At 41.6% G+C, this 21,372-nt stretch overlaps 8 non-coding genes across 8 annotated transcripts; all 8 read left to right on the top strand.

Annotated features, from left to right (window-relative positions):
- The first annotated feature begins 1,182 nt into the window (after window positions 1-1,182).
- TRNAS-UGA (transfer RNA serine (anticodon UGA)) lies at window positions 1,183-1,254 on the top strand. The gene has a single exon. It is a non-coding gene; the product is annotated as a tRNA-Ser (tRNA).
- Window positions 1,255-3,579: 2,325 nt separating this feature from the next.
- Window positions 3,580-3,651, top strand: TRNAS-UGA (transfer RNA serine (anticodon UGA)). The gene has a single exon. It is a non-coding gene; the product is annotated as a tRNA-Ser (tRNA).
- A 4,712-nt stretch (window positions 3,652-8,363) lies between these two features.
- On the top strand, window positions 8,364-8,435 carry TRNAS-UGA (transfer RNA serine (anticodon UGA)). The gene has a single exon. It is a non-coding gene; the product is annotated as a tRNA-Ser (tRNA).
- Window positions 8,436-8,707: 272 nt separating this feature from the next.
- Window positions 8,708-8,780, top strand: TRNAV-CAC (transfer RNA valine (anticodon CAC)). The gene has a single exon. It is a non-coding gene; the product is annotated as a tRNA-Val (tRNA).
- A 1,970-nt stretch (window positions 8,781-10,750) lies between these two features.
- On the top strand, window positions 10,751-10,822 carry TRNAP-UGG (transfer RNA proline (anticodon UGG)). Its single transcript has one exon. It is a non-coding gene; the product is annotated as a tRNA-Pro (tRNA).
- Window positions 10,823-13,147: 2,325 nt separating this feature from the next.
- TRNAS-UGA (transfer RNA serine (anticodon UGA)) lies at window positions 13,148-13,219 on the top strand. Its single transcript has one exon. It is a non-coding gene; the product is annotated as a tRNA-Ser (tRNA).
- Window positions 13,220-17,931: 4,712 nt separating this feature from the next.
- On the top strand, window positions 17,932-18,003 carry TRNAS-UGA (transfer RNA serine (anticodon UGA)). The gene has a single exon. It is a non-coding gene; the product is annotated as a tRNA-Ser (tRNA).
- Window positions 18,004-20,328: 2,325 nt separating this feature from the next.
- On the top strand, window positions 20,329-20,400 carry TRNAS-UGA (transfer RNA serine (anticodon UGA)). Its single transcript has one exon. It is a non-coding gene; the product is annotated as a tRNA-Ser (tRNA).
- The last annotated feature ends 972 nt before the right edge of the window (window positions 20,401-21,372 follow it).

The raw sequence follows: 21,372 nt of genomic DNA, 5'->3' as shown, positions 1-21,372 counted from the left end.
ATGGTTGAAACAAATCTGAAGAAATGCATGACATACCTGTGTGTGTGTGTGTACGCATGTATGTATATATAGGGAGAGAGAGAGCGTCAATATAAACAGACTTTATTTCAATCAAGCTGTCTTTTCTATCCTTCAGGAGCAGAATGTTCTGATCATCAGCGCTCCAGAATGTAGTGTTTTCTTGGCAAGCATCACATATTGTGATGTGTTAGCTAAAAGTTCCATATCCTAGAGACTGATATATTCCTCTGTACTTGTACCTTGGGTTTTCATCAAAACCTGGCATCATAAGCAGCTTTCTACTGCCACAGACTGGACAGCGAAACAATTTAAAATATCCCAGAAAAAGAAAATAAGCATGCTTAATCAGAGCTTTCTGGACAGGAAGGACATTTGAGCAAGTGAGGAATAAGCACTGCTTTTGTTAATTTGCATAGGCAGAATAGAGACTTCTGGGAAAAGGCCGAAATTACAGTCACAGAAAATGGCTGCATCTATAGAGAACGCTAAGAAGTGTTGGCAGCTTTTCCTCTGACCCTGGCCACTTTTACAAGCAATCCTATGATAGTCAGCAGGACCCACCCTAAAAAGGAAGGGGCATCCACTTGGACCCTTTCCACCTTTTCTAAATCTCGCCTGATCGAGCCTGATTGAGCACTGATTGAGCAGATAAGCACATGTCATTCTCATTTCAGAAAGGTATTGGTTAGCTTGCTGCTAGCAGCTCAGTTATGTTATGATGTTAGAGGCTATGCAAGGAATGCTTTAGTCCAGCGATATGCAGTTTTTATTGCGCCTTGCATTCAGCAGGAAGATCTTTAGCTTGAATCTGTGGCCTAGGTATTCACCTTGGTATTTCTTTTGGCACAAAGTGAAGGAGTATTTAAGAGAAAATGCACAATGTGTTTCTTATGTTGTTATGAACAACTTGTTACTCTTTCTCATTAGGCTTCAGCCACTGAAGAAATATATAAATAAGGGCTGACTTCCTGTAAGACGTGTCCAAAGCTGGGACGGAATAAAAGGAGACACTTGTAAATGATAGTGCTATCGTTTGAGAAAGGGTAAGTTGAGACTGACTTTCATGCGTATTCACAGACCAAGCATCATAAAGATACCAGCATGATCTTCATTGCGGGCTTAGAGCCGGTATTAGCTTTTGAGAGGTAAGAGGATTTTGAGGGCTCGTTGGTCTAGGGGTATGATTCTCGCTTTGAGTGCGAGAGGTCCCGGGTTCAAATCCCGGACGAGCCCTTTTCTTGGTACTCTTTTCAAGTTGTTTTGAAGTTTGCGTTTCAAAACCAACATCAATTTTTTCTTTGCAGTAGTGGATAATTCTTTGCTAGAGTCTCATGCTTCAGCCCTGCCCAGTCTGAGCTAATACCAAACATCTGGTCTTGCATGGCATGTACGAGCGTTCAGCTAGGGATGTCGGGCAGGTTGCATGAAAGAAATCTAAAGCCAGAGGCCCATGGAATAGCCAGTTCGGAGCAGTTTCATTACAGAAAAATCAACTGTAGGTATCTGTTTCTGTAGTGTAGTGGTTATCACGTTTGCCTCACACGCGAAAGGTCCCCGGTTCGAAACCGGGCAGAAACAGTTGTTATATTGTGTTGGCTACAATGTTGATAGGTGCCGTTTTGCCATGGAATTGTCCAAGCCCTGAAGATTATTTCATGCAATCTCGTTCCAAGAAAGGGAATTCTCTCAAAACACTAAAGTAATCGGCGTGTGGATGTATCTGTTGGTTCTCAGACCTTGCTTTCAAAAGAGCCATGCAATCGGTTCACTGCTCACCTAGAACAAGCATTAACATGGAGAATTGTTGGCACCAACAGGAATCTTATTTTAGTGGAGTGTTTCTGGCTTTGAGTGCAGAGGCCCTCGGCTCAATTCCAAGATGATCCTTCTCAAGGTGATGATACAAATGCATTGTCACCTTTACGTTTAATGTCAGAATCATTTTTTTCCAGTTGGTGGTGTAAGAATGTTTGCAACAGTATGGCGATTTTTCCTAGCCATGCATGAATGAAAGCATATCACTCGCCTTTAGGTGTTTTTCTAATACATTGATATTTGCATCTTCCTTCTTAGCCTGCATGTTTGACTATCTTACAGGCTGCATGTAATAAGTATCACATCAGGGCCCTTCTTCTACTCAATTCACAACTGTTCTATCACGACATAGATAAGAAAGCTGCATCTGCTTTTGTTGTGTAGTGGTAATCAGGTTTACCTGACGTGTGAAAGCCCCATGCTTTGAAAGTACACAGTAACAAAGAAACCGATGACTTTTATAAAAAGGTGTCATGTGTGTCTCTTACTTTGCACAAAAAGTGCCAGAGATGACTTCATTTGCAATCACTTGAAAAGTAGGGATTCTCCAATAAATGGTAAATGGTTGAAACAAATCTGAAGAAATGCATGACATACCTGTGTGTGTGTGTGTACGCATGTATGTATATATAGGGAGAGAGAGAGCGTCAATATAAACAGACTTTATTTCAATCAAGCTGTCTTTTCTATCCTTCAGGAGCAGAATGTTCTGATCATCAGCGCTCCAGAATGTAGTGTTTTCTTGGCAAGCATCACATATTGTGATGTGTTAGCTAAAAGTTCCATATCCTAGAGACTGATATATTCCTCTGTACTTGTACCTTGGGGATTCATCAAAACCTGGCATCATAAGCAGCTTTCTACTGCCACAGACTGGACAGCGAAACAATTTAAAATATCCCAGAAAAAGAAAATAAGCATGCTTAATCAGAGCTTTCTGGACAGGAAGGACATTTGAGCAAGTGAGGAATAAGCACTGCTTTTGTTAATTTGCATAGGCAGAATAGAGACTTCTGGGAAAAGGCCGAAATTACAGTCACAGAAAATGGCTGCATCTATAGAGAACGCTAAGAAGTGTTGGCAGCTTTTCCTCTGACCCTGGCCACTTTTACAAGCAATCCTATGATAGTCAGCAGGACCCACCCTAAAAAGGAAGGGGCATCCACTTGGACCCTTTCCACCTTTTCTAAATCTCGCCTGATCGAGCCTGATTGAGCACTGATTGAGCAGATAAGCACATGTCATTCTCATTTCAGAAAGGTATTGGTTAGCTTGCTGCTAGCAGCTCAGTTATGTTATGATGTTAGAGGCTATGCAAGGAATGCTTTAGTCCAGCGATATGCAGTTTTTATTGCGCCTTGCATTCAGCAGGAAGATCTTTAGCTTGAATCTGTGGCCTAGGTATTCACCTTGGTATTTCTTTTGGCACAAAGTGAAGGAGTATTTAAGAGAAAATGCACAATGTGTTTCTTATGTTGTTATGAACAACTTGTTACTCTTTCTCATTAGGCTTCAGCCACTGAAGAAATATATAAATAAGGGCTGACTTCCTGTAAGACGTGTCCAAAGCTGGGACGGAATAAAAGGAGACACTTGTAAATGATAGTGCTATCGTTTGAGAAAGGGTAAGTTGAGACTGACTTTCATGCGTATTCACAGACCAAGCATCATAAAGATACCAGCATGATCTTCATTGCGGGCTTAGAGCCGGTATTAGCTTTTGAGAGGTAAGAGGATTTTGAGGGCTCGTTGGTCTAGGGGTATGATTCTCGCTTTGAGTGCGAGAGGTCCCGGGTTCAAATCCCGGACGAGCCCTTTTCTTGGTACTCTTTTCAAGTTGTTTTGAAGTTTGCGTTTCAAAACCAACATCAATTTTTTCTTTGCAGTAGTGGATAATTCTTTGCTAGAGTCTCATGCTTCAGCCCTGCCCAGTCTGAGCTAATACCAAACATCTGGTCTTGCATGGCATGTACGAGCGTTCAGCTAGGGATGTCGGGCAGGTTGCATGAAAGAAATCTAAAGCCAGAGGCCCATGGAATAGCCAGTTCGGAGCAGTTTCATTACAGAAAAATCAACTGTAGGTATCTGTTTCTGTAGTGTAGTGGTTATCACGTTTGCCTCACACGCGAAAGGTCCCCGGTTCGAAACCGGGCAGAAACAGTTGTTATATTGTGTTGGCTACAATGTTGATAGGTGCCGTTTTGCCATGGAATTGTCCAAGCCCTGAAGATTATTTCATGCAATCTCGTTCCAAGAAAGGGAATTCTCTCAAAACACTAAAGTAATCGGCGTGTGGATGTATCTGTTGGTTCTCAGACCTTGCTTTCAAAAGAGCCATGCAATCGGTTCACTGCTCACCTAGAACAAGCATTAACATGGAGAATTGTTGGCACCAACAGGAATCTTATTTTAGTGGAGTGTTTCTGGCTTTGAGTGCAGAGGCCCTCGGCTCAATTCCAAGATGATCCTTCTCAAGGTGATGATACAAATGCATTGTCACCTTTACGTTTAATGTCAGAATCATTTATTTCCAGTTGGTGGTGTAAGAATGTTTGCAACAGTATGGCGATTTTTCCTAGCCATGCATGAATGAAAGCATATCACTCGCCTTTAGGTGTTTTTCTAATACATTGATATTTGCATCTTCCTTCTTAGCCTGCATGTTTGACTATCTTACAGGCTGCATGTAATAAGTATCACATCAGGGCCCTTCTTCTACTCAATTCACAACTGTTCTATCACGACATAGATAAGAAAGCTGCATCTGCTTTTGTTGTGTAGTGGTAATCAGGTTTACCTGACGTGTGAAAGCCCCATGCTTTGAAAGTACACAGTAACAAAGAAACCGATGACTTTTATAAAAAGGTGTCATGTGTGTCTCTTACTTTGCACAAAAAGTGCCAGAGATGACTTCATTTGCAATCACTTGAAAAGTAGGGATTCTCCAATAAATGGTAAATGGTTGAAACAAATCTGAAGAAATGCATGACATACCTGTGTGTGTGTGTGTACGCATGTATGTATATATAGGGAGAGAGAGAGCGTCAATATAAACAGACTTTATTTCAATCAAGCTGTCTTTTCTATCCTTCAGGAGCAGAATGTTCTGATCATCAGCGCTCCAGAATGTAGTGTTTTCTTGGCAAGCATCACATATTGTGATGTGTTAGCTAAAAGTTCCATATCCTAGAGACTGATATATTCCTCTGTACTTGTACCTTGGGGATTCATCAAAACCTGGCATCATAAGCAGCTTTCTACTGCCATAGACTGGACAGCGAAACAATTTAAAATATCCCAGAAAAAGAAAATAAGCATGCTTAATCAGAGCTTTCTGGACAGGAAGGACATTTGAGCAAGTGAGGAATAAGCACTGCTTTTGTTAATTTGCATAGGCAGAATAGAGACTTCTGGGAAAAGGCCGAAATTACAGTCACAGAAAATGGCTGCATCTATAGAGAACGCTAAGAAGTGTTGGCAGCTTTTCCTCTGACCCTGACCACTTTTACAAGCAATCCTATGATAGTCAGCAGGACCCACCCTAAAAAGGAAGGGGCATCCACTTGGACCCTTTCCACCTTTTCTAAATCTCGCCTGATTGAGCACTGATTGAGCAGATAAGCACATGTCATTCTCATTTCAGAAAGGTATTGGTTAGCTTGCTGCTAGCAGCTCAGTTATGTTATGATGTTAGAGGCTATGCAAGGAATGCTTTCGTCCAGCGATATGCAGTTTTTATTGCGCCTTGCATTCAGCAGGAAGATCTTTAGCTTGAATCTGTGACCTAGGTATTCACCTTGGTATTTCTTTTGGCACAAAGTGAAGGAGTATTTGAGAGAAAATGCACAATGTGTTTCTTATGTTGTTATGAACAACTTGTTACTCTTTCTCATTAAGCTTCAGCCACTGCAGAAATATATAAATAAGGGCTGACTTCCTGTAAGACGTGTCCAAAGCTGGGACGGAATAAAAGGAGACACTTGTAAATGATAGTGCTATCGTTTGAGAAAGGGTAAGTTGAGACTGACTTTCATGCGTATTCACAGACCAAGCATCATAAAGATACCAGCATGATCTTCATTGCGGGCTTAGAGCCGGTATTAGCTTTTGAGAGGTAAGAGGATTTTGAGGGCTCGTTGGTCTAGGGGTATGATTCTCGCTTTGGGTGCGAGAGGTCCCGGGTTCAAATCCCGGACCAGCCCTTTTCTTGGTACTCTTTTCAAGTTGTTTTGAAGTTTGCGTTTCAAAACCAACATCAATTTTTTCTTTGCAGTAGTGGATAATTCTTTGCTAGAGTCTCATGCTTCAGCCCTGCCCAGTCTGAGCTAATACCAAACATCTGGTCTTGCATGGCATGTACGAGCGTTCAGCTAGGGATGTCGGGCAGGTTGCATGAAAGAAATCTAAAGCCAGAGGCCCATGGAATAGCCAGTTCGGAGCAGTTTCATTACAGAAAAATCAACTGTAGGTATCTGTTTCTGTAGTGTAGTGGTTATCACGTTTGCCTCACACGCGAAAGGTCCCCGGTTCGAAACCGGGCAGAAACAGTTGTTATATTGTGTTGGCTACAATGTTGATAGGTGCCGTTTTGCCATGGAATTGTCCAAGCCCTGAAGATTATTTCATGCAATCTCGTTCCAAGAAAGGGAATGCTCTCAAAACACTAAAGTAATCGGCGTGTGGATGTATCTGTTTGTTCTCAGACCTTGCTTTCAAAAGAGCCCTGCAATCGGTTCACTGCTCACCTAGAACAAGCATTAACATGGAGAATTGTTGGCACCAACAGGAATCTTATTTTAGTGGAGTGTTTCTGGCTTTGAGTGCAGAGGCCCTCGGCTCAATTCCAAGATGATCCTTCTCAAGGTGATGATACAAATGCATTGTCACCTTTACGTTTAATGTCAGAATCATTTATTTCCAGTTGGTGGTGTAAGAATGTTTGCAACAGTATGGCGATTTTTCCTAGCCATGCATGAATGAAAGCATATCACTCGCCTTTAGGTGTTTTTCTAATACATTGATATTTGCATCTTCCTTCCTAGCCTGCATGTTTGACTATCTTACAGGCTGCATGTAATAAGTATCACATCAGGGCCCTTCTTCTACTCAATTCACAACTGTTCTATCACGACATAGATAAGAAAGCTGCATCTGCTTTTGTTGTGTAGTGGTAATCAGGTTTACCTGACGTGTGAAAGCCCCATGCTTTGAAAGTACACAGTAACAAAGAAACCGATGACTTTTATAAAAAGGTGTCATGTGTGTCTCTTACTTTGCACAAAAAGTGCCAGAGATGACTTCATTTGCAGTCACTTGAAAAGTAGGGATTCTCCAATAAATGGTAAATGGTTGAAACAAATCTGAAGAAATGCATGACATACCTGTGTGTGTGTGTGTACGCATGTATGTATATATAGGGAGAGAGAGAGCGTCAATATAAACAGACTTTATTTCAATCAAGCTGTCTTTTCTATCCTTCAGGAGCAGAATGTTCTGATCATCAGCGCTCCAGAATGTAGTGTTTTCTTGGCAAGCATCACATATTGTGATGTGTTAGCTAAAAGTTCCATATCCTAGAGACTGATATATTCCTCTGTACTTGTACCTTGGGTTTTCATCAAAACCTGGCATCATAAGCAGCTTTCTACTGCCACAGACTGGACAGCGAAACAATTTAAAATATCCCAGAAAAAGAAAATAAGCATGCTTAATCAGAGCTTTCTGGACAGGAAGGACATTTGAGCAAGTGAGGAATAAGCACTGCTTTTGTTAATTTGCATAGGCAGAATAGAGACTTCTGGGAAAAGGCCGAAATTACAGTCACAGAAAATGGCTGCATCTATAGAGAACGCTAAGAAGTGTTGGCAGCTTTTCCTCTGACCCTGGCCACTTTTACAAGCAATCCTATGATAGTCAGCAGGACCCACCCTAAAAAGGAAGGGGCATCCACTTGGACCCTTTCCACCTTTTCTAAATCTCGCCTGATCGAGCCTGATTGAGCACTGATTGAGCAGATAAGCACATGTCATTCTCATTTCAGAAAGGTATTGGTTAGCTTGCTGCTAGCAGCTCAGTTATGTTATGATGTTAGAGGCTATGCAAGGAATGCTTTAGTCCAGCGATATGCAGTTTTTATTGCGCCTTGCATTCAGCAGGAAGATCTTTAGCTTGAATCTGTGGCCTAGGTATTCACCTTGGTATTTCTTTTGGCACAAAGTGAAGGAGTATTTAAGAGAAAATGCACAATGTGTTTCTTATGTTGTTATGAACAACTTGTTACTCTTTCTCATTAGGCTTCAGCCACTGAAGAAATATATAAATAAGGGCTGACTTCCTGTAAGACGTGTCCAAAGCTGGGACGGAATAAAAGGAGACACTTGTAAATGATAGTGCTATCGTTTGAGAAAGGGTAAGTTGAGACTGACTTTCATGCGTATTCACAGACCAAGCATCATAAAGATACCAGCATGATCTTCATTGCGGGCTTAGAGCCGGTATTAGCTTTTGAGAGGTAAGAGGATTTTGAGGGCTCGTTGGTCTAGGGGTATGATTCTCGCTTTGAGTGCGAGAGGTCCCGGGTTCAAATCCCGGACGAGCCCTTTTCTTGGTACTCTTTTCAAGTTGTTTTGAAGTTTGCGTTTCAAAACCAACATCAATTTTTTCTTTGCAGTAGTGGATAATTCTTTGCTAGAGTCTCATGCTTCAGCCCTGCCCAGTCTGAGCTAATACCAAACATCTGGTCTTGCATGGCATGTACGAGCGTTCAGCTAGGGATGTCGGGCAGGTTGCATGAAAGAAATCTAAAGCCAGAGGCCCATGGAATAGCCAGTTCGGAGCAGTTTCATTACAGAAAAATCAACTGTAGGTATCTGTTTCTGTAGTGTAGTGGTTATCACGTTCGCCTCACACGCGAAAGGTCCCCGGTTCGAAACCGGGCAGAAACAGTTGTTATATTGTGTTGGCTACAATGTTGATAGGTGCCATTTTGCCATGGAATTGTCCAAGCCCTGAAGATTATTTCATGCAATCTCGTTCCAAGAAAGGGAATTCTCTCAAAACACTAAAGTAATCGGCGTGTGGATGTATCTGTTGGTTCTCAGACCTTGCTTTCAAAAGAGCCATGCAATCGGTTCACTGCTCACCTAGAACAAGCATTAACATGGAGAATTGTTGGCACCAACAGGAATCTTATTTTAGAGGAGTGTTTCTGGCTTTGAGTGCAGAGGCCCTCGGCTCAATTCCAAGATGATCCTTCTCAAGGTGATGATACAAATGCATTGTCACCTTTACGTTTAATGTCAGAATCATTTATTTCCAGTTGGTGGTGTAAGAATGTTTGCAACAGTATGGCGATTTTTCCTAGCCATGCATGAATGAAAGCATATCACTCGCCTTTAGGTGTTTTTCTAATACATTGATATTTGCATCTTCCTTCTTAGCCTGCATGTTTGACTATCTTACAGGCTGCATGTAATAAGTATCACATCAGGGCCCTTCTTCTAATCAATTCACAACTGTTCTATCACGACATAGATAAGAAAGCTGCATCTGCTTTTGTTGTGTAGTGGTAATCAGGTTTACCTGACGTGTGAAAGCCCCATGCTTTGAAAGTACACAGTAACAAAGAAACCGATGACTTTTATAAAAAGGTGTCATGTGTGTCTCTTACTTTGCACAAAAAGTGCCAGAGATGACTTCATTTGCAATCACTTGAAAAGTAGGGATTCTCCAATAAATGGTAAATGGTTGAAACAAATCTGAAGAAATGCATGACATACCTGTGTGTGTGTGTGTACGCATGTATGTATATATAGGGAGAGAGAGAGCGTCAATATAAACAGACTTTATTTCAATCAAGCTGTCTTTTCTATCCTTCAGGAGCAGAATGTTCTGATCATCAGCGCTCCAGAATGTAGTGTTTTCTTGGCAAGCATCACATATTGTGATGTGTTAGCTAAAAGTTCCATATCCTAGAGACTGATATATTCCTCTGTACTTGTACCTTGGGGATTCATCAAAACCTGGCATCATAAGCAGCTTTCTACTGCCACAGACTGGACAGCGAAACAATTTAAAATATCCCAGAAAAAGAAAATAAGCATGCTTAATCAGAGCTTTCTGGACAGGAAGGACATTTGAGCAAGTGAGGAATAAGCACTGCTTTTGTTAATTTGCATAGGCAGAATAGAGACTTCTGGGAAAAGGCCGAAATTACAGTCACAGAAAATGGCTGCATCTATAGAGAACGCTAAGAAGTGTTGGCAGCTTTTCCTCTGACCCTGACCACTTTTACAAGCAATCCTATGATAGTCAGCAGGACCCACCCTAAAAAGGAAGGGGCATCCACTTGGACCCTTTCCACCTTTTCTAAATCTCGCCTGATTGAGCACTGATTGAGCAGATAAGCACATGTCATTCTCATTTCAGAAAGGTATTGGTTAGCTTGCTGCTAGCAGCTCAGTTATGTTATGATGTTAGAGGCTATGCAAGGAATGCTTTCGTCCAGCGATATGCAGTTTTTATTGCGCCTTGCATTCAGCAGGAAGATCTTTAGCTTGAATCTGTGACCTAGGTATTCACCTTGGTATTTCTTTTGGCACAAAGTGAAGGAGTATTTGAGAGAAAATGCACAATGTGTTTCTTATGTTGTTATGAACAACTTGTTACTCTTTCTCATTAAGCTTCAGCCACTGCAGAAATATATAAATAAGGGCTGACTTCCTGTAAGACGTGTCCAAAGCTGGGACGGAATAAAAGGAGACACTTGTAAATGATAGTGCTATCGTTTGAGAAAGGGTAAGTTGAGACTGACTTTCATGCGTATTCACAGACCAAGCATCATAAAGATACCAGCATGATCTTCATTGCGGGCTTAGAGCCGGTATTAGCTTTTGAGAGGTAAGAGGATTTTGAGGGCTCGTTGGTCTAGGGGTATGATTCTCGCTTTGGGTGCGAGAGGTCCCGGGTTCAAATCCCGGACGAGCCCTTTTCTTGGTACTCTTTTCAAGTTGTTTTGAAGTTTGCGTTTCAAAACCAACATCAATTTTTTCTTTGCAGTAGTGGATAATTCTTTGCTAGAGTCTCATGCTTTAGCCCTGCCCAGTCTGAGCTAATACCAAACATCTGGTCTTGCATGGCATGTACGAGCGTTCAGCTAGGGATGTCGGGCAGGTTGCATGAAAGAAATCTAAAGCCAGAGGCCCATGGAATAGCCAGTTCGGAGCAGTTTCATTACAGAAAAATCAACTGTAGGTATCTGTTTCTGTAGTGTAGTGGTTATCACGTTTGCCTCACACGCGAAAGGTCCCCGGTTTGAAACCGGGCAGAAACAGTTGTTATATTGTGTTGGCTACAATGTTGATAGGTGCCGTTTTGCCATGGAATTGTCCAAGCCCTGAAGATTATTTCATGCAATCTCGTTCCAAGAAAGGGAATTCTCTCAAAACACTAAAGTAATCGGCGTGTGGATGTATCTGTTGGTTCTCAGACCTTGCTTTCAAAAGAGCCCTGCAATCGGTTCACTGCTCACCTAGAACAAGCATTAACATGGAGAATTGTTGGCACCAACAGGAATCTTATTTTAGTGGAGTGTTTCTGGCTTTGAGTGCAGAGGCCCTCGGCTCAATTCCAAGATGATCCTTCTCAAGGTGATGATACAAATGCATTGTCACCTTTACGTTTAATGTCAGAATCATTTATTTCCAGTTGGTGGTGTAAGAATGTTTGCAACAGTATGGCGATTTTTCCTAGCCATGCATGAATGAAAGCATATCACTCGCCTTTAGGTGTTTTTCTAATACATTGATATTTGCATCTTCCTTCCTAGCCTGCATGTTTGACTATCTTACAGGCTGCATGTAATAAGTATCACATCAGGGCCCTTCTTCTACTCAATTCACAACTGTTCTATCACGACATAGATAAGAAAGCTGCATCTGCTTTTGTTGTGTAGTGGTAATCAGGTTTACCTGATGTGTGAAAGCCCCATGCTTTGAAAGTACACAGTAACAAAGAAACCGATGACTTTTATAAAAAGGTGTCATGTGTGTCTCTTACTTTGCACAAAAAGTGCCAGAGATGACTTCATTTGCAGTCACTTGAAAAGTAGGGATTCTCCAATAAATGGTAAATGGTTGAAACAAATCTGAAGAAATGCATGACATACCTGTGTGTGTGTGTGTACGCATGTATGTATATATAGGGAGAGAGAGAGCGTCAATATAAACAGACTTTATTTCAATCAAGCTGTCTTTTCTATCCTTCAGGAGCAGAATGTTCTGATCATCAGCGCTCCAGAATGTAGTGTTTTCTTGGCAAGCATCACATATTGTGATGTGTTAGCTAAAAGTTCCATATCCTAGAGACTGATATATTCCTCTGTACTTGTACCTTGGGGATTCATCAAAACCTGGCATCATAAGCAGCTTTCTACTGCCACAGACTGGACAGCGAAACAATTTAAAATATCCCAGAAAAAGAAAATAAGCATGCTTAATCAGAGCTTTCTGGACAGGAAGGACATTTGAGCAAGTGAGGAATAAGCACTGCTTTTGTTAATTTGCATAGGCAGAATAGAGACTTCTGGGAAAAGGCCGAAATTACAGTCACAGAAAATGGCTGCATCTATAGAGAACGCTAAGAAGTGTTGGCAGCTTTTCCTCTGACCCTGGCCACTTTTACAAGCAATCCTATGATAGTCAGCAGGACCCACCCTAAAAAGGAAGGGGCATCCACTTGGACCCTTTCCACCTTTTCTAAATCTCGCCTGATCGAGCCTGATTGAGCACTGATTGAGCAGATAAGCACATGTCATTCTCATTTCAGAAAGGTATTGGTTAGCTTGCTGCTAGCAGCTCAGTTATGTTATGATGTTAGAGGCTATGCAAGGAATGCTTTAGTCCAGCGATATGCAGTTTTTATTGCGCCTTGCATTCAGCAGGAAGATCTTTAGCTTGAATCTGTGGCCTAGGTATTCACCTTGGTATTTCTTTTGGCACAAAGTGAAGGAGTATTTAAGAGAAAATGCACAATGTGTTTCTTATGTTGTTATGAACAACTTGTTACTCTTTCTCATTAGGCTTCAGCCACTGAAGAAATATATAAATAAGGGCTGACTTCCTGTAAGACGTGTCCAAAGCTGGGACGGAATAAAAGGAGACACTTGTAAATGATAGTGCTATCGTTTGAGAAAGGGTAAGTTGAGACTGACTTTCATGCGTATTCACAGACCAAGCATCATAAAGATACCAGCATGATCTTCATTGCGGGCTTAGAGCCGGTATTAGCTTTTGAGAGGTAAGAGGATTTTGAGGGCTCGTTGGTCTAGGGGTATGATTCTCGCTTTGAGTGCGAGAGGTCCCGGGTTCAAATCCCGGACGAGCCCTTTTCTTGGTACTCTTTTCAAGTTGTTTTGAAGTTTGCGTTTCAAAACCAACATCAATTTTTTCTTTGCAGTAGTGGATAATTCTTTGCTAGAGTCTCATGCTTCAGCCCTGCCCAGTCTGAGCTAATACCAAACATCTGGTCTTGCATGGCATGTACGAGCGTTCAGCTAGGGATGTCGGGCAGGTTGCATGAAAGAAATCTAAAGCCAGAGGCCCATGGAATAGCCAGTTCGGAGCAGTTTCATTACAGAAAAATCAACTGTAGGTATCTGTTTCTGTAGTGTAGTGGTTATCACGTTTGCCTCACACGCGAAAGGTCCCCGGTTCGAAACCGGGCAGAAACAGTTGTTATATTGTGTTGGCTACAATGTTGATAGGTGCCGTTTTGCCATGGAATTGTCCAAGCCCTGAAGATTATTTCATGCAATCTCGTTCCAAGAAAGGGAATTCTCTCAAAACACTAAAGTAATCGGCGTGTGGATGTATCTGTTGGTTCTCAGACCTTGCTTTCAAAAGAGCCATGCAATCGGTTCACTGCTCACCTAGAACAAGCATTAACATGGAGAATTGTTGGCACCAACAGGAATCTTATTTTAGTGGAGTGTTTCTGGCTTTGAGTGCAGAGGCCCTCGGCTCAATTCCAAGATGATCCTTCTCAAGGTGATGATACAAATGCATTGTCACCTTTACGTTTAATGTCAGAATCATTTATTTCCAGTTGGTGGTGTAAGAATGTTTGCAACAGTATGGCGATTTTTCCTAGCCATGCATGAATGAAAGCATATCACTCGCCTTTAGGTGTTTTTCTAATACATTGATATTTGCATCTTCCTTCTTAGCCTGCATGTTTGACTATCTTACAGGCTGCATGTAATAAGTATCACATCAGGGCCCTTCTTCTACTCAATTCACAACTGTTCTATCACGACATAGATAAGAAAGCTGCATCTGCTTTTGTTGTGTAGTGGTAATCAGGTTTACCTGACGTGTGAAAGCCCCATGCTTTGAAAGTACACAGTAACAAAGAAACCGATGACTTTTATAAAAAGGTGTCATGTGTGTCTCTTACTTTGCACAAAAAGTGCCAGAGATGACTTCATTTGCAATCACTTGAAAAGTAGGGATTCTCCAATAAATGGTAAATGGTTGAAACAAATCTGAAGAAATGCATGACATACCTGTGTGTGTGTGTGTACGCATGTATGTATATATAGGGAGAGAGAGAGCGTCAATATAAACAGACTTTATTTCAATCAAGCTGTCTTTTCTATCCTTCAGGAGCAGAATGTTCTGATCATCAGCGCTCCAGAATGTAGTGTTTTCTTGGCAAGCATCACATATTGTGATGTGTTAGCTAAAAGTTCCATATCCTAGAGACTGATATATTCCTCTGTACTTGTACCTTGGGGATTCATCAAAACCTGGCATCATAAGCAGCTTTCTACTGCCATAGACTGGACAGCGAAACAATTTAAAATATCCCAGAAAAAGAAAATAAGCATGCTTAATCAGAGCTTTCTGGACAGGAAGGACATTTGAGCAAGTGAGGAATAAGCACTGCTTTTGTTAATTTGCATAGGCAGAATAGAGACTTCTGGGAAAAGGCCGAAATTACAGTCACAGAAAATGGCTGCATCTATAGAGAACGCTAAGAAGTGTTGGCAGCTTTTCCTCTGACCCTGACCACTTTTACAAGCAATCCTATGATAGTCAGCAGGACCCACCCTAAAAAGGAAGGGGCATCCACTTGGACCCTTTCCACCTTTTCTAAATCTCGCCTGATTGAGCACTGATTGAGCAGATAAGCACATGTCATTCTCATTTCAGAAAGGTATTGGTTAGCTTGCTGCTAGCAGCTCAGTTATGTTATGATGTTAGAGGCTATGCAAGGAATGCTTTCGTCCAGCGATATGCAGTTTTTATTGCGCCTTGCATTCAGCAGGAAGATCTTTAGCTTGAATCTGTGACCTAGGTATTCACCTTGGTATTTCTTTTGGCACAAAGTGAAGGAGTATTTGAGAGAAAATGCACAATGTGTTTCTTATGTTGTTATGAACAACTTGTTACTCTTTCTCATTAAGCTTCAGCCACTGCAGAAATATATAAATAAGGGCTGACTTCCTGTAAGACGTGTCCAAAGCTGGGACGGAATAAAAGGAGACACTTGTAAATGATAGTGCTATCGTTTGAGAAAGGGTAAGTTGAGACTGACTTTCATGCGTATTCACAGACCAAGCATCATAAAGATACCAGCATGATCTTCATTGCGGGCTTAGAGCCGGTATTAGCTTTTGAGAGGTAAGAGGATTTTGAGGGCTCGTTGGTCTAGGGGTATGATTCTCGCTTTGGGTGCGAGAGGTCCCGGGTTCAAATCCCGGACCAGCCCTTTTCTTGGTACTCTTTTCAAGTTGTTTTGAAGTTTGCGTTTCAAAACCAACATCAATTTTTTCTTTGCAGTAGTGGATAATTCTTTGCTAGAGTCTCATGCTTCAGCCCTGCCCAGTCTGAGCTAATACCAAACATCTGGTCTTGCATGGCATGTACGAGCGTTCAGCTAGGGATGTCGGGCAGGTTGCATGAAAGAAATCTAAAGCCAGAGGCCCATGGAATAGCCAGTTCGGAGCAGTTTCATTACAGAAAAATCAACTGTAGGTATCTGTTTCTGTAGTGTAGTGGTTATCACGTTTGCCTCACACGCGAAAGGTCCCCGGTTCGAAACCGGGCAGAAACAGTTGTTATATTGTGTTGGCTACAATGTTGATAGGTGCCGTTTTGCCATGGAATTGTCCAAGCCCTGAAGATTATTTCATGCAATCTCGTTCCAAGAAAGGGAATGCTCTCAAAACACTAAAGTAATCGGCGTGTGGATGTATCTGTTTGTTCTCAGACCTTGCTTTCAAAAGAGCCCTGCAATCGGTTCACTGCTCACCTAGAACAAGCATTAACATGGAGAATTGTTGGCACCAACAGGAATCTTATTTTAGTGGAGTGTTTCTGGCTTTGAGTGCAGAGGCCCTCGGCTCAATTCCAAGATGATCCTTCTCAAGGTGATGATACAAATGCATTGTCACCTTTACGTTTAATGTCAGAATCATTTATTTCCAGTTGGTGGTGTAAGAATGTTTGCAACAGTATGGCGATTTTTCCTAGCCATGCATGAATGAAAGCATATCACTCGCCTTTAGGTGTTTTTCTAATACATTGATATTTGCATCTTCCTTCCTAGCCTGCATGTTTGACTATCTTACAGGCTGCATGTAATAAGTATCACATCAGGGCCCTTCTTCTACTCAATTCACAACTGTTCTATCACGACATAGATAAGAAAGCTGCATCTGCTTTTGTTGTGTAGTGGTAATCAGGTTTACCTGACGTGTGAAAGCCCCATGCTTTGAAAGTACACAGTAACAAAGAAACCGATGACTTTTATAAAAAGGTGTCATGTGTGTCTCTTACTTTGCACAAAAAGTGCCAGAGATGACTTCATTTGCAGTCACTTGAAAAGTAGGGATTCTCCAATAAATGGTAAATGGTTGAAACAAATCTGAAGAAATGCATGACATACCTGTGTGTGTGTGTGTACGCATGTATGTATATATAGGGAGAGAGAGAGCGTCAATATAAACAGACTTTATTTCAATCAAGCTGTCTTTTCTATCCTTCAGGAGCAGAATGTTCTGATCATCAGCGCTCCAGAATGTAGTGTTTTCTTGGCAAGCATCACATATTGTGATGTGTTAGCTAAAAGTTCCATATCCTAGAGACTGATATATTCCTCTGTACTTGTACCTTGGGTTTTCATCAAAACCTGGCATCATAAGCAGCTTTCTACTGCCACAGACTGGACAGCGAAACAATTTAAAATATCCCAGAAAAAGAAAATAAGCATGCTTAATCAGAGCTTTCTGGACAGGAAGGACATTTGAGCAAGTGAGGAATAAGCACTGCTTTTGTTAATTTGCATAGGCAGAATAGAGACTTCTGGGAAAAGGCCGAAATTACAGTCACAGAAAATGGCTGCATCTATAGAGAACGCTAAGAAGTGTTGGCAGCTTTTCCTCTGACCCTGGCCACTTTTACAAGCAATCCTATGATAGTCAGCAGGACCCACCCTAAAAAGGAAGGGGCATCCACTTGGACCCTTTCCACCTTTTCTAAATCTCGCCTGATCGAGCCTGATTGAGCACTGATTGAGCAGATAAGCACATGTCATTCTCATTTCAGAAAGGTATTGGTTAGCTTGCTGCTAGCAGCTCAGTTATGTTATGATGTTAGAGGCTATGCAAGGAATGCTTTAGTCCAGCGATATGCAGTTTTTATTGCGCCTTGCATTCAGCAGGAAGATCTTTAGCTTGAATCTGTGGCCTAGGTATTCACCTTGGTATTTCTTTTGGCACAAAGTGAAGGAGTATTTAAGAGAAAATGCACAATGTGTTTCTTATGTTGTTATGAACAACTTGTTACTCTTTCTCATTAGGCTTCAGCCACTGAAGAAATATATAAATAAGGGCTGACTTCCTGTAAGACGTGTCCAAAGCTGGGACGGAATAAAAGGAGACACTTGTAAATGATAGTGCTATCGTTTGAGAAAGGGTAAGTTGAGACTGACTTTCATGCGTATTCACAGACCAAGCATCATAAAGATACCAGCATGATCTTCATTGCGGGCTTAGAGCCGGTATTAGCTTTTGAGAGGTAAGAGGATTTTGAGGGCTCGTTGGTCTAGGGGTATGATTCTCGCTTTGAGTGCGAGAGGTCCCGGGTTCAAATCCCGGACGAGCCCTTTTCTTGGTACTCTTTTCAAGTTGTTTTGAAGTTTGCGTTTCAAAACCAACATCAATTTTTTCTTTGCAGTAGTGGATAATTCTTTGCTAGAGTCTCATGCTTCAGCCCTGCCCAGTCTGAGCTAATACTAAACATCTGGTCTTGCATGGCATGTACGAGCGTTCAGCTAGGGATGTCGGGCAGGTTGCATGAAAGAAATCTAAAGCCAGAGGCCCATGGAATAGCCAGTTCGGAGCAGTTTCATTACAGAAAAATCAACTGTAGGTATCTGTTTCTGTAGTGTAGTGGTTATCACGTTTGCCTCACACGCGAAAGGTCCCCGGTTCGAAACCGGGCAGAAACAGTTGTTATATTGTGTTGGCTACAATGTTGATAGGTGCCGTTTTGCCATGGAATTGTCCAAGCCCTGAAGATTATTTCATGCAATCTCGTTCCAAGAAAGGGAATTCTCTCAAAACACTAAAGTAATCGGCGTGTGGATGTATCTGTTGGTTCTCAGACCTTGCTTTCAAAAGAGCCATGCAATCGGTTCACTGCTCACCTAGAACAAGCATTAACATGGAGAATTGTTGGCACCAACAGGAATCTTATTTTAGTGGAGTGTTTCTGGCTTTGAGTGCAGAGGCCCTCGGCTCAATTCCAAGATGATCCTTCTCAAGGTGATGATACAAATGCATTGTCATCTTTACGTTTAATGTCAGAATCATTTATTTCCAGTTGGTGGTGTAAGAATGTTTGCAACAGTATGGCGATTTTTCCTAGCCATGCATGAATGAAAGCATATCACTCGCCTTTAGGTGTTTTTCTAATACATTGATATTTGCATCTTCCTTCTTAGCCTGCATGTTTGACTATCTTACAGGCTGCATGTAATAAGTATCACATCAGGGCCCTTCTTCTACTCAATTCACAACTGTTCTATCACGACATAGATAAGAAAGCTGCATCTGCTTTTGTTGTGTAGTGGTAATCAGGTTTACCTGACGTGTGAAAGCCCCATGCTTTGAAAGTACACAGTAACAAAGAAACCGATGACTTTTATAAAAAGGTGTCATGTGTGTCTCTTACTTTGCACAAAAAGTGCCAGAGATGACTTCATTTGCAATCACTTGAAAAGTAGGGATTCTCCAATAAATGGTAAATGGTTGAAACAAATCTGAAGAAATGCATGACATACCTGTGTGTGTGTGTGTACGCATGTATGTATATATAGGGAGAGAGAGAGCGTCAATATAAACAGACTTTATTTCAATCAAGCTGTCTTTTCTATCCTTCAGGAGCAGAATGTTCTGATCATCAGCGCTCCAGAATGTAGTGTTTTCTTGGCAAGCATCACATATTGTGATGTGTTAGCTAAAAGTTCCATATCCTAGAGACTGATATATTCCTCTGTACTTGTACCTTGGGGATTCATCAAAACCTGGCATCATAAGCAGCTTTCTACTGCCACAGACTGGACAGCGAAACAATTTAAAATATCCCAGAAAAAGAAAATAAGCATGCTTAATCAGAGCTTTCTGGACAGGAAGGACATTTGAGCAAGTGAGGAATAAGCACTGCTTTTGTTAATTTGCATAGGCAGAATAGAGACTTCTGGGAAAAGGCCGAAATTACAGTCACAGAAAATGGCTGCATCTATAGAGAACGCTAAGAAGTGTTGGCAGCTTTTCCTCTGACCCTGGCCACTTTTACAAGCAATCCTATGATAGTCAGCAGGACCCACCCTAAAAAGGAAGGGGCATCCACTTGGACCCTTTCCACCTTTTCTAAATCTCGCCTGATCGAGCCTGATTGAGCACTGATTGAGCAGATAAGCACATGTCATTCTCATTTCAGAAAGGTATTGGTTAGCTTGCTGCTAGCAGCTCAGTTATGTTATGATGTTAGAGGCTATGCAAGGAATGCTTTAGTCCAGCGATATGCAGTTTTTATTGCGCCTTGCATTCAGCAGGAAGATCTTTAGCTTGAATCTGTGGCCTAGGTATTCACCTTGGTATTTCTTTTGGCACAAAGTGAAGGAGTATTTAAGAGAAAATGCACAATGTGTTTCTTATGTTGTTATGAACAACTTGTTACTCTTTCTCATTAGGCTTCAGCCACTGAAGAAATATATAAATAAGGGCTGACTTCCTGTAAGACGTGTCCAAAGCTGGGACGGAATAAAAGGAGACACTTGTAAATGATAGTGCTATCGTTTGAGAAAGGGTAAGTTGAGACTGACTTTCATGCGTATTCACAGACCAAGCATCATAAAGATACCAGCATGATCTTCATTGCGGGCTTAGAGCCGGTATTAGCTTTTGAGAGGTAAGAGGATTTTGAGGGCTCGTTGGTCTAGGGGTATGATTCTCGCTTTGAGTGCGAGAGGTCCCGGGTTCAAATCCCGGACGAGCCCTTTTCTTGGTACTCTTTTCAAGTTGTTTTGAAGTTTGCGTTTCAAAACCAACATCAATTTTTTCTTTGCAGTAGTGGATAATTCTTTGCTAGAGTCTCATGCTTCAGCCCTGCCCAGTCTGAGCTAATACCAAACATCTGGTCTTGCATGGCATGTACGAGCGTTCAGCTAGGGATGTCGGGCAGGTTGCATGAAAGAAATCTAAAGCCAGAGGCCCATGGAATAGCCAGTTCGGAGCAGTTTCATTACAGAAAAATCAACTGTAGGTATCTGTTTCTGTAGTGTAGTGGTTATCACGTTTGCCTCACACGCGAAAGGTCCCCGGTTCGAAACCGGGCAGAAACAGTTGTTATATTGTGTTGGCTACAATGTTGATAGGTGCCGTTTTGCCATGGAATTGTCCAAGCCCTGAAGATTATTTCATGCAATCTCGTTCCAAGAAAGGGAATTCTCTCAAAACACTAAAGTAATCGGCGTGTGGATGTATCTGTTGGTTCTCAGACCTTGCTTTCAAAAGAGCCATGCAATCGGTTCACTGCTCACCTAGAACAAGCATTAACATGGAGAATTGTTGGCACCAACAGGAATCTTATTTTAGTGGAGTGTTTCTGGCTTTGAGTGCAGAGGCCCTCGGCTCAATTCCAAGATGATCCTTCTCAAGGTGATGATACAAATGCATTGTCACCTTTACGTTTAATGTCAGAATCATTTATTTCCAGTTGGTGGTGTAAGAATGTTTGCAACAGTATGGCGATTTTTCCTAGCCATGCATGAATGAAAGCATATCACTCGCCTTTAGGTGTTTTTCTAATACATTGATATTTGCATCTTCCTTCTTAGCCTGCATGTTTGACTATCTTACAGGCTGCATGTAATAAGTATCACATCAGGGCCCTTCTTCTACTCAATTCACAACTGTTCTATCACGACATAGATAAGAAAGCTGCATCTGCTTTTGTTGTGTAGTGGTAA

Source organism: Triturus cristatus, chromosome 8, assembly GCF_964204655.1.
Source record: "Triturus cristatus chromosome 8, aTriCri1.1, whole genome shotgun sequence".
Taxonomy (NCBI): Eukaryota; Metazoa; Chordata; class Amphibia; order Caudata; family Salamandridae; genus Triturus; species Triturus cristatus.
The sequence above is the reverse complement of the archived record's forward strand: the minus strand, read 5'-3'. Positions and strand labels throughout refer to the sequence as shown.